Raw genomic sequence first — 12,079 nt, 5'->3', positions numbered from 1 at the left:
AAACCACTTCAATACTTGGTTTCCTTTTCACAGATGCTAGAACAACCATTTTATGTGAACCTCTGTGAGTATTTTTTTTCTTACACTGAATGGTTAGTTGTTTTTGACCTCTGTTGGAATATGAAAATAGTAACAGATATTGTTAATAAAACTCCTTTATTTGAGCCTTCACTATCACCTTGATATCCTGAGATGAATGGAGTCTAGTTTTACCCATTGGTATGTATATAATAAAATAAAGAACTCAATGTATGAAATAAGTTTTATCAAAGACTTCTAGCCCTTATAAACATAAATAATATTAGATATATTAAAAATCTCTTTACAATCATCAACTAGAGAAAAATCTCATGGTTGATTCAATTTAGAATTTTTTCAAACTTTTCTCTTTATACATATCTATTCTTCTTTTGCATCTATACCCATTGACAAATCATCAGTAAATAATATTGGCTACAATCTTTTGTCCCTGGGGAGTATGCCCATTAATATATTAATATTCATTATTGACAAACTCATAATAGAGATCATTTCCCCCTCATGGCAATTCTTTTTTTTTTCAGGGATATCAAATATTCTCTCTCTTTGTCTCTCTCTCTTTCTTTCTCAACCTTTAATCTCAACAAAAATTTGCATTAACAATTGCAACTACATCTGCTACTGTTAAGTACGTGGAAAATAGCCACTTCACCCTCAGTTTTCTTATGTCCACAATTATTCCTGATTAACTTTGTACTTCCTAAGATATTGTTAATAGTCACTTCATGCTTATTTAATGAAGACTTAAATTATATATGTGTGTGTGGGAGGGTGTATAAATACATATATATACATATATATGTATTTATACACACATAAATATATACTTATATGGGAAGTAAAATGGAGAAAGGGAGTAAAAGAGAGACAAAGAAATAAAGATTTTTTTTAATGGCATGGGCAATTAAATAGCTTCCTGAATATTCACACCATGTCTATTTTCTCCTTCAATATTATACATACCATATAATCATGTTACATACATTACCTATCTGGAACTTTATTGTTCAGTCATTTCAGTCCTATCCAACTCTTAGTGTTCCGATTTTCTCAACTGATTTTCCATTTCCTTCTCCAGCTAATTTTACAGGTGAGGGACTGAGGCAAACAGGGTTAAGTGACTTACCCAAGTCACTCAGCTAGTTTGTTTTTGAGTCTAGATTTGAACTCAAGAAGATTAATCTTCCTGATTTCAGACCAGGCACTCTTATATCCTCACTGCACTACCTAGCTGCTTCTGAAAGCAAAATTAAAAATAAAAATTACTGAATATGATTCTTAAAGTTGAGCCTATTTTTACAGTATGAAAAAAAAATCACAATCATTTAAAATACATAGTAGCAGTATTCTTTCTTTATATCTTTACCCATAAGACTGGTAAGTGCAGAGTTTTATCCACATGGAATTGAATGGCATAGTCACATTCTCACACAATGAAACAAATGCAGTTAAATATCCTGGGGCATTACTTAAAATCAGTAATGCTTTAAACACAATATTGTCCTTATAATACTTTTAACTTAAGTTGGGCAAAAATGACTTGAAAAACAATCTTTGAAAATGGCTTTAATCACCCATGCTTTCTTAGTTGATCCAACCAAGAAAAAGAATTTCTTAAGGATGGAAACATTTTATAGTTTGAAGTTTTCAGACAAATAAATAAGCATTGGTTTTATATAAAATCTTCTTCTCTATTCCCTTCTAGATGATCTCTAAACAATATAAAACCAAGTTGAGGTTTTTGTTTTTGTTTTCTAAGAAATACAACTTCTAGATGGCATTCCTTTTCAAAATCTGTTCTATTCATAGGAAATTTTGTTGATTATCATATTCTCTTCAATTATTTTCTTCTAAACACTAAACTATCTAGTTTCCACATTGCATATTGGCTACTTCTCTGGAAACTTTAACATTATGTAATTGAACTCATTTCTTAAAGTAATTAAAATAGCCATTGCTTGCAGAAAAAGTTGCTTCTCTCTAAATTTGAATCATGTTTTCTTTCACTGCCTTAAACAATTTTCAAGTATTTTGTCTATATGGTTGTTTTGTTAAGATTTTTTTTTTGGTTGTAGTCTTCAATCATATCATTAAGATACTACATTTCTCTCACTATGACACTTCTTTTCCTTATAGTTGTTTGTAAATCACAAAAGGCTGATACAACTTTGCCTTTTTTCTTTTATTTCTTCTCTTTGTTTTATGATATTGTGTACTGTAGATTCAGACATTTCTACATCTTATCCTATGTTAGAATTACTATGACAAATTCATGATATGCAATTACATTAGATATGTATTTTTATTTGTTAAAAAATTCTATTGTCACTGTTGCTTTGGCAATGTTTTCATTTGAAGTATTCTTTCATTTGCCCATTTTTAGGTCTCTTAAAAACACAATTGATTATACTGTACACAGTAGCAGAGTACATCTACAAGCAATGACAGATATGTGAAACATGATTGCAACTTGCATCATATTAAAACCCTCATTAACTCTTGCACATTGCATTAATTGAATTTTGCTTATATAAAAATAAGCCCTAGCACCATTTCACAATTTGTACCAAAACAAATTTCTCATTTGTTGAACTCAAAATAATCAAAACCTAGTTGTATGCATTAAAATATCATAATATTGTTTGAGAAGGGACAAGTATCACAGTTGATTATTCTTAGTCTTCTGTATTTCTTATACCTATACTTCTTCTACTTTGTATTATATATTTTACAGATAGAACTAACTGGGTTTCAAAAAATAAAAAAGGGGCTGAAATAAAGTTTAAACTATGTTAAGAAATGAGAAACTACAGTGGTCCAGTACAGATCCATATTCTAATAGTTCCAAAAAGTGACGTGACTTCTCAACACCTTAACCAACATTAAGTATCTGCTATATGCCAAGCACTAGAGATACAAATACAAACAATGAAACAATCCTTAGCTCCCAACTCTACCTTTCTCTGAAGTGCCTTTTAGTTGACTTGAAGAAGTGTCTCTGGAAGAATTTTGTAATCCAGAAGCCACAGAATCATTGTGAAATTCACTCCTTGTTAGAGTTCTTATTTGCCTTTAATACATCCCTGAGGATGTATTAAAATTACATTCTCCCTAATCTGTATCTGGCCCATTCTTCCTAATCTGTATCTGGCCACTGGATCTAGATGGGTACTTAGGAGAAAGTGGGGCTGATGATTTTGCACAGTCATCCTTCATTGAAATCCAATTCATTTGCATGCCATGGAACAATCTCCCTGATGTCATGGTCCTCTGAGAACAAATAACAATCTTAATGAGTAGAAGCTGCCCCACTGAGACCTGAATACAACTTTTTTTTTTCCATTTTTCCTTCCTCCCTTTCTTTCTTCATTCCCTTCCTCCCCACTTCCTTCCTTTCTTCTTTCCTTCCTGCCTTTTTTTTCTTCCTTCTCTCTCTCCCTCCTTCCTTTCCATTTTTCTTTCCTCCTCTCCTGCTTCTTTCCTTTCTTCCTTCCTTCTTTCCTTTCTTCTCTTCCCCCTTCTTTCTTCTTCTTTTTTTTTCTCTTAACAGCTTTTTATTTTTGCAAAGATAGTTTTTAACATTCACATTAGCAATATCTTGTGTTCCAAATTTTTTTCCTTTCCTCTCCTCTGGACTCTCTCATAGACAGGAAACAAAGCAATAAGTCAATTTTTCTAGTTTTAGAAACAAGGCCTTACTCAGAAACACTGGCTGAAAAAAAAAAGTTTTTCTCTACTGTGAACTTCCCTTCTAATCTTGGTGTGTTAGTTTTGCTTGTGTAAAACTTTTGTAATTTATATCCAAATTGTCAATTTTGTACTACATAATGTTCTCTAGTTCTTCAACCATAAATTCCTTCCTTCTCGATAGATATGAGAGTTAAAATATGCTTTTTTCTCCTAATTTGCTTATAGTATCACCTTTTCTGTCTAAATCATGAACCCATTTCAACCTTATCTTGCTATAAGGTGTTAGATGTTGGTCAATGCCTAGGTTCTTCCATACTATTTCTCACTTTTCCCAGCATTTTTTATCAAATAATGAGGTTTTATTTCAGAAGCTGGAGTCTTTGAGTTTTATCCAATAAAAGATTACTATAGTCATGGACTATTGTGTCTTCTAGTTCTAACATTCCATTAATCAATTATTCTGTTTCTTAGCCAATACAAATGGTTTTGTTGACTGCTATTTTATAGTAGAGTTTTTAATTTTGTACAGTTAGGTCACATTCCTTTGCTTTTTAATTTTCATTCCCTTGAAATTCTGGAAATTTTGTTCTTCCAAATGAATTTTGTCATTAATTTTTCTAGCTGTATAAAACAATTTCTTGACAATTTGATTGCTATAGTACTGAATATGTAGATAAATTTAGATAGAACTGTCATTTTTATTATATTAGCTTGGCCTACCCATGACCATTTGATAATTCTTTTAATTGTTTAGATCTAATTTTATTTCTGTGAAAAACATTTTGAAATTGTGTTCATATAATCCTGGCTTTGTCTTAGTAGGTAGACTCCCAACATATTTTATATTATCTACAGTTATTGTCAATAGGATTTCTCTTTCAATCTGTTGCTGCTGGGCTTTATTAGTAACATATAGAAAATGATTTATGTGGGTTTATTTTACATCTTGCAAATTTGCTAAAATAATTGTTTCTAGAAGTTTTTTTTAGTGAATTCTCTAGGATTCAGTAAGAATATCATATCATCTGCAAAGAGTGGTAGCTTTGTTCCCTCAATTCCTTAAATTTACTTTTCTTATTGCTGAAGTAATTTTTCTAATTTTCTAATGATAATTGGCAAACTTGTTTCATCCCTGATCTTATTGGGAATGCTTTTAGTTTATCTCTGTTACATATATATATAATGCTTGCTGAGAGAGGCTACTTACCATTTCAAGGAAAACTCCATTTGTTCCTATGCTCTCTATAGTTTTTAACAGGAATGGGTGTTGTATTTTGTCAAATGTGTTTTCAGCATCAGTTGAGATAATCATAGGATAGTTTGCTTATTGATAAGGTCAATTATGCTGACAGTTTTACTGATATTGAACCAGCCCTGTATTTCTGGTATAAATCCTACTTTTGTCATAGTGTATTATCCTGGACATAAGTTGCTGTAATTTTTTGGTAATATCTTATGTAAGATTTTTGCTTCAATATTTTTTTAGGGAAATTGCTCTATATTTTCCTTCTCTGTTTTGGTACTTCCTAATTTAGGTATCAGTACCATATATGTCATAAAAAGAATTTGATAGAACTCCTTCTTCCCCTATTTTTCCAAATAATTTATATAGTATTGGAATTAGTTGTATACCAAAACTTATTCAGCCATTCTCCAACTAATGGGCGTCCACTCAGTATTCCAGTTTCTTGCCACTACTAAAAAGGGCTGCCATAAACATTTTTGCACATGTGGGTTCCTTTCCCTCCTTTATGATCTCTTTGGGATACAGGGCCAGTAGAGACACTGCTAGATCAAATGGTATCCATAGTTTGATAGTCTTTGGGGCATAATGCCGTATTGCTCTTCCAAATGGATGAATCAGTTCAAAACTCAATGAAGTGTATTGTATTAAATGTCCCAATTTTCCCACATCCCCTCTAACAAACATTATCTTTTCATGTCACCTTAGCAGTAGTACTACAGAGTTGTCTTAATTTGCATTTCTCTGATCAATTGTGATTTAGAGCCTTTTTGTCATAGACTAGAAATGGTTTTAATTTCTTCATCTGTACATTGTCTGTTGATATCTTTTTTACATAGTAAATTTTTGTTTAGGTTCTATGTACTGCTGGGGGGAAAAAAAGTATAGTCCTTTCTGTCTCCATTCAATTTTATCCAAAGATGTATCATACCTAAGTTTTCTAAAATTCTATTCACCACTTTATCTTCTTTTTAATGCATTTTGTTGTTTGATTTATTTAGTTCTGAAAGAAGGATTTTGAGATCCCCCTCTAGCAGAGTTTTGCTATTTCTTCTTGCAACTCACTTAAGTTCTTTATGCTATGTATGCTAATGTTTAGCACTGATATTCATTATGTATGTTGTACTTTCCTTCATCATTTCTTTCCATTAAAACCGTTTTTACTTTTGCTTGATCTGAAATCAGTATCATTATTCTCCTGTTTTTCTTTTTTACTTCAACTGAAGCATCATAGATTCTCCTCCAGCCTTTTACCTTCATTCTGTATGTCTCTTTCTGTTTCACATGTGTTTCTTGTATATATCATATTGTAGGATTCTGGCTTTTTAATCCAGTCTGTTATCTGCTTCTTTTTTATGGAGAATCCATCCCATTCACATTCTCAGTTAAGATTTCTAATTTTTTATTTCTCACTATCCTATTCTTCTCAAGTTGTAGTTTACTCTCTCCTTTATCCCTTTTCCTCCTCACAAGTTTATTGTTTATGAACACCATGTCCCTCAATTTGTCCTCCCTTTTTTCACCCTCACATCCTTTCTTATCCCTTTCCCCTTTTGCTTTTGCCTTCCCTTCTATTAGCCTTCCCTTTTCCTCTCTTACTACCCTCTAATGTAAGAGAAATTTCTACACCAAACTCAGTATTTTATTCCCTGTTTGTGTCAAATCTTATGAAATTAAGATTCAAACAATAAGCATCAAATATAATATCTCAAATATAAGTATTTTGTGCCTTTTCATGTGGTGTAATTTATTCCATTTTATCTCTCCTTTCCTTTTCTCAGTAACATTTCCCTCCCTCATTTTTTTTATATCATCACATTAAAGTCAGTCTAAAACTGTACCCTCTAAGTATACTCCTTTTAAATGCACTGATAAAGATATAATTCTCATGTGTTACACATATCTTCTTTCAATATGAGGATATAAACCTTTTAACCTTAAAAAAACACTTTTTTTTTCTTCTGTTCACCTTTTTATACTTTCTTTGGGTCTTGTATTTGGACAAAATTTTTTTCTGTTCAACTCTGTTTTTTTCATCAGAAAAACTGAAAATCCCCTTTCATTAGCTGTGACTCCCTCTGAATAATAATAGTTCAGTCTGCTAGATAGTTTAATCTTCGGTGTTGTCCAAGCTCTTTGCCTTTCATAATATCATATTCTGGGCCCTCCAGTTCTTTAATGTGGATGCTACTAGGCTTTGGGTAGTCCTGATTGTGTTTTGTTGAAATCTGAATTGCTTCTTCCTGGCTGCTTGCAGTATTTTCTCCTTGATCTGATAATTCTGAAATTTATCTACAATATTTCTTGGAGTTTTCATTTTGGGGTCTCTTTCAGGAGATGATTGGTAGATTTTTTCAACAACTATTTTACTCTCTGGTTCTAGGACATCAGGGTAGTTTTTCTTACTTTCTTTAAAGATATTGTCAATGCTCTTGTTTCATCACGGTGTTCAGTTAGTCCAGTAATTCTTAGATTGTGTCTCCTAGATCTATTTTCCAGATCAGTTGCTTTTCCAATAAGGTATTTTTTTCTTATTTTTTTATTTATATAGGAATGATTTTTTTTTAAATTTCTAGTTGAGTCACTCATTTCTGTTTGTCCAATTCTACTTTTTAAAAAATGAATTATTCTCCTCAGTTAGCTTTTTTATCTCTCTTTGCATTTGGTCAATTGCATTTTAAAGGAATTATTTCGCTCAGTGGGTTTTTTTTCCTTTTGCAAATTTTATATTTTAAGGATTTGTTTTTTTTCAGTATACATAGACACACACACACACACACACACACACACACACACACATTTTTTTCCCATTTCATCAAATTTATTTTTTTAAGGAGTTGTTTTCTTCAATTTCTCTGTTTCCTTTTCCAAGATGCTGCCTTTTCAAAAAAAATTTCATAATTCTCCTTCAAAGCTTTCATTTTCCCTCATTTTTCTTCTATCTTTTAAAATATCCTTTGTGAACTCTTTTAAGAGCGCTATTTGAATTGGTGACCAGTTCATATCCTTCTTTGAAGCTTCATCTGCAGGCAATTTTCATTAGCTATCCTGTTCTACACTTGTGTTTTGGCCTCTTTTTTTTTTTTTTTTTTTTTTTTTGCTCATAGTTAAAGTTTGAGTTCTGCTTTTTGGGCACAGGGTAGATTGCACCAAGTTTCCTCTGTATGGTGACAGGAGCTTCTCACTGGCTGCACAGGAACTAGTTGCTACAGGCTTCCCCACTGCATTGAGTGGCCTGGCCAAATCTTGTTTGTTATGCATGTGTTCAGAGCCTTCTGTGATTGTGTTGGAGGTCTCACAAATGGTCTTCTTATCTGGCCTTCTGAACCAGGACAGAATAACCAATGCTGTTGTATTTTGGCTAGGAGTCTCCTAATAGATTTTTTGAGCCAACCTCCCTGCACTGGACTTCCCTGTGCTTTAACTCATTGGGTCATGTTCTCCCCTGCTCAATTGACATAGACCTTAGTCCTTCCAAGACATCGTAAGCTAGAAAATTATTACATTCTGAATATTTGTGGGTTCTGTCACTCCTAAATGCAGTTGGAGTCTTGATTTAATGTTGATTCTGAAGAAAGCCAGGAAGAGCTTAGTCAATGTCCCAACTACTATGTGCCATCTTGGCTCTGCCCCCTCTTTTTGTCTTTCTTTTTTATTTCTCTTTCCCCTTTTTTCCCTTTCCTTTTCCCTTTTCTTTTCACACTCCCTTTAGCTTCCTGTGAGTTCTCTGCCCAAATTTAAATGTATGAAAATATTGATCACTGAAATTTCATGAGATATCTTGGGGCTCATAGGCTAGATTTGCTTCTTTTTTTCTATATTTTATTTTTAATTTCTATACACTTTTTAATATTTTATTTTATTTTATTTAATAATAACTTTACATTGACAGAATCCATGCCAGGGTAATTTTTTTTTTTACAACATTATCCCTTGCACTTGTTTCTGTTCCAATTTTTCCCCTCCCTCCCTCCACCCCCTCCCCTAGATGGCAAGCAGTCCTTTATATGTTGGATATGTTGCAGTATATCCTAGATACAATATATGTTTGCAGAACCGAACAGTTCTCTTGTTGCACAGGGAGAATTGGATTCAGAAGGTATAAATAACCCGGAAGAAAAACAAAAATGCAGATAGTTCACATTCGTTTCCCAGTGTTCTTTCTTTGGGTGTAGCTGCTTTTGTCCGTCATTTATCAATTGAAACTCAGGTCTCTTTGTCAAAGAAATCCACTTCCATCAAAATATGTCCTCATACAATATCGTTGTCGAAGTGTATAATGATCTCCTGGTTCTGCTCATTTCACTTAGCATCAGTTCATGTAAGTCTCGCCAGTCCTCTCTGTATTCATCCTGCTGGTCATTTCTTACAGAACAATAATATTCCATAACATTCATATACCACAATTTACCCAGCCATTCTCCAATTGATGGGCATCCATTCATTTTCCAGTTTCTAGCCACTACAAACAGGGCTGCTACAAACATTTTGGCACATACAGGTCCCTTTCCCTTCTTTAGTATTTCTTTGGGATATAAGCCCAATAGAAACACTGCTGGATCAAAGGGTATGCACAGTTTGATAATTTTTTGGGCATAATTCCAGATTGCTCTCCAGAATGGTTGGATTCGTTCACAACTCCACCAACAATGCATTAGTGTCCCAGTTTTCCCGCATCCCCTCCAACATTCATCATTATTTTTTCCTGTCATCTTAGCCAATCTGACAGGTGTGTAGTGGTATCTCAGAGTTGTCTTAATTTGCATTTCTCTGATCAATAATGATTTGGAACACTCTTTCATATGAGTGGTAATAGTTTCAATTTCATCCTCTGAAAATTGTCTGTTCATATCCTTTGACCATTTATCAATTGGAGAATGGCTTGATTTCTTATAAATTTGAGTCAGTTCTCTATATATTTTGGAAATGAGGCCTTTATCAGAACCTTTAACTGTGAAGATGTTTTCCCAGTTTGTTGCTTCCCTTCTAATCTTGTTTGCATTAGTTTTGTTTGTACAAAGGCTTTTTAATTTGATGTAATCAAAATTTTCTATTTTGTGATCAGTAATGTTCTCTAGTTCATCTTTGGTCACAAATTTCTTTCTCCTCCACAAGTCTGAGAGATAAACTATCCTATGTTCCTCTAATTTATTTATAATCTTGTTCTTTATGCCTAGGTCGTGGACCCATTTTGATCTTATCTTGGTATATGGTGTTAAGTGTGGGTCCATGCCTAATTTCTGCCATACTAATTTCCAGTTATCCCAGCAGTTTTTATCAAATAATGAATTCTTATCCCAAAAGTTAGGATCTTTGGGTATGTCAAATACTGGATTGCTATAATTGACTATTCTGTCTTGTGAACCTAGCCTTTTCCACTGATCCACTAATCTATTTCTTAGCCAATACCGAATGGTTTTGGTGACTGCTGCTTTATAACATAATTTTAGATCAGGTACAGCTGAAAATTTTATTTCTAATCTTTGTGTCATATTACATTTCATTGATTAAACAACTCATTATTGCCTGACAATCCCAGGATAAATGCTAGGAGTAGAAAAGTGAAACATATAAAAAGTCTCTTGATCTGAGGATTTTGATATTGTCAGTTGTGAGGACTTATGGAAAATTATGTCAAAATTTCATTGCCTGGAAAAGTCCATCAGTGTTATACATCAATTTCAAGACATCATGTTAAAATTGGTACTGGATAATGGACAATGCTCTCACATTTTCCCAGTCACCAATGGAGTGAAACAAGATGTATGTTTGTTCTTATGCTTTTTAACATGATGTCTTCAGAAATATTGTCAGATGAATTTAGAGAGAATGAACACAGCATCAAGATTAGGTAATCTACTGATGATAAATGATTTAACTTGAAAAGGCTACAAGCCAAGACTAAAATAGAAGTAGAGTTACTGCATGATTCATTCTTAGATGATTGTGCATTTAATACAGATTCTGAATCTGAGATGCAACAAAATATGGATTGATTATTTACTTCTTTTGCTAATTTTAGCCTAAGAATTATAACAAAGAAAACACAGATTCCAAAACTGCCAGCACCACACCATCTATATGTGGAAGCATCAGTAATACTTAAAGGAGATGTTTTGAATGCTGTTAAGTTCTGTTAATGTAGCTGCATATTTTCCTGGGATGTATACATGATAACAAAATTGACACACCATTGCAAAAGCTAGCTCAGTATTTGAAAGACTCTTAAGGAAAGTGTGGGAGAGAAGTTTTAGACTGCCTACCAAACTGAAAGTCTACAGAGCTATTGTGTTAATCTCATTGTTGTATGCCTGTAAAACCTGAACAGTATACCAGCACCAGAGCAAGAAAATGAATTGCTTCCATTTGAATTATCTTAGGAAGATTCTGAAGATCACCTGGAGAATAAGGTACAGATACTGAAGTCCATTTTTGAGCTAAACTGCCAAGCTTTCTAACTCTACTGCAGAGTTGGCATTTCTTATGGACTAGATACTTTGAATGCTAAATGTATTCTTTTTTTTTTAATTAAAACTTGTTTCTTAAACAGATGCATATATATATAGATAGATAGATAGTTTGTTTTTATTTATTTATCTTTTTGCTGAGACAATTGGGGTTAAGTAACCTGCTCAGGGTCACACAGCTAGGAAGTGTTAAGTATCTGAGGCCAGATTGAATTCAGGTCCTTCTAACTTCAGGGCTGGTGCTCTATTCACTGCGCCACCTAGCTGCCTCTGCATAGGTAATTTTCAAAATTCACCCTTAGAAAATCTTGTGTTCCAACTTTTTTTCTTCCTCTCTTTGCAGCCAACCCCTCTCCTATAGAACAAGTAATCCAATATATGTTAAACATGTGCAGTTCTTCTATACACATTTCCACAATTATCATATTGCACAAGAAAAATCAGATCAAAACAAAATGCAAACAAATTACAACAAAAAAAGTGAAAATATTATATTGTGATCATACACAGTCCTCTCTCTGGGTGCAGATGGCTTTCTTCATCACAAGACCATTGGAATTTGCCTGAATCACCTTGCTGTCAAAAAAGAGCCACATCCATCAAAACTGATCATCACACAATCTTGCTGTTATTGTACACA

This window comes from Antechinus flavipes, chromosome 6 (assembly GCF_016432865.1).
Source record: "Antechinus flavipes isolate AdamAnt ecotype Samford, QLD, Australia chromosome 6, AdamAnt_v2, whole genome shotgun sequence".
Classification (NCBI taxonomy): Eukaryota; Metazoa; Chordata; class Mammalia; order Dasyuromorphia; family Dasyuridae; genus Antechinus; species Antechinus flavipes.
This window is presented reverse-complemented; position numbering follows the sequence as displayed.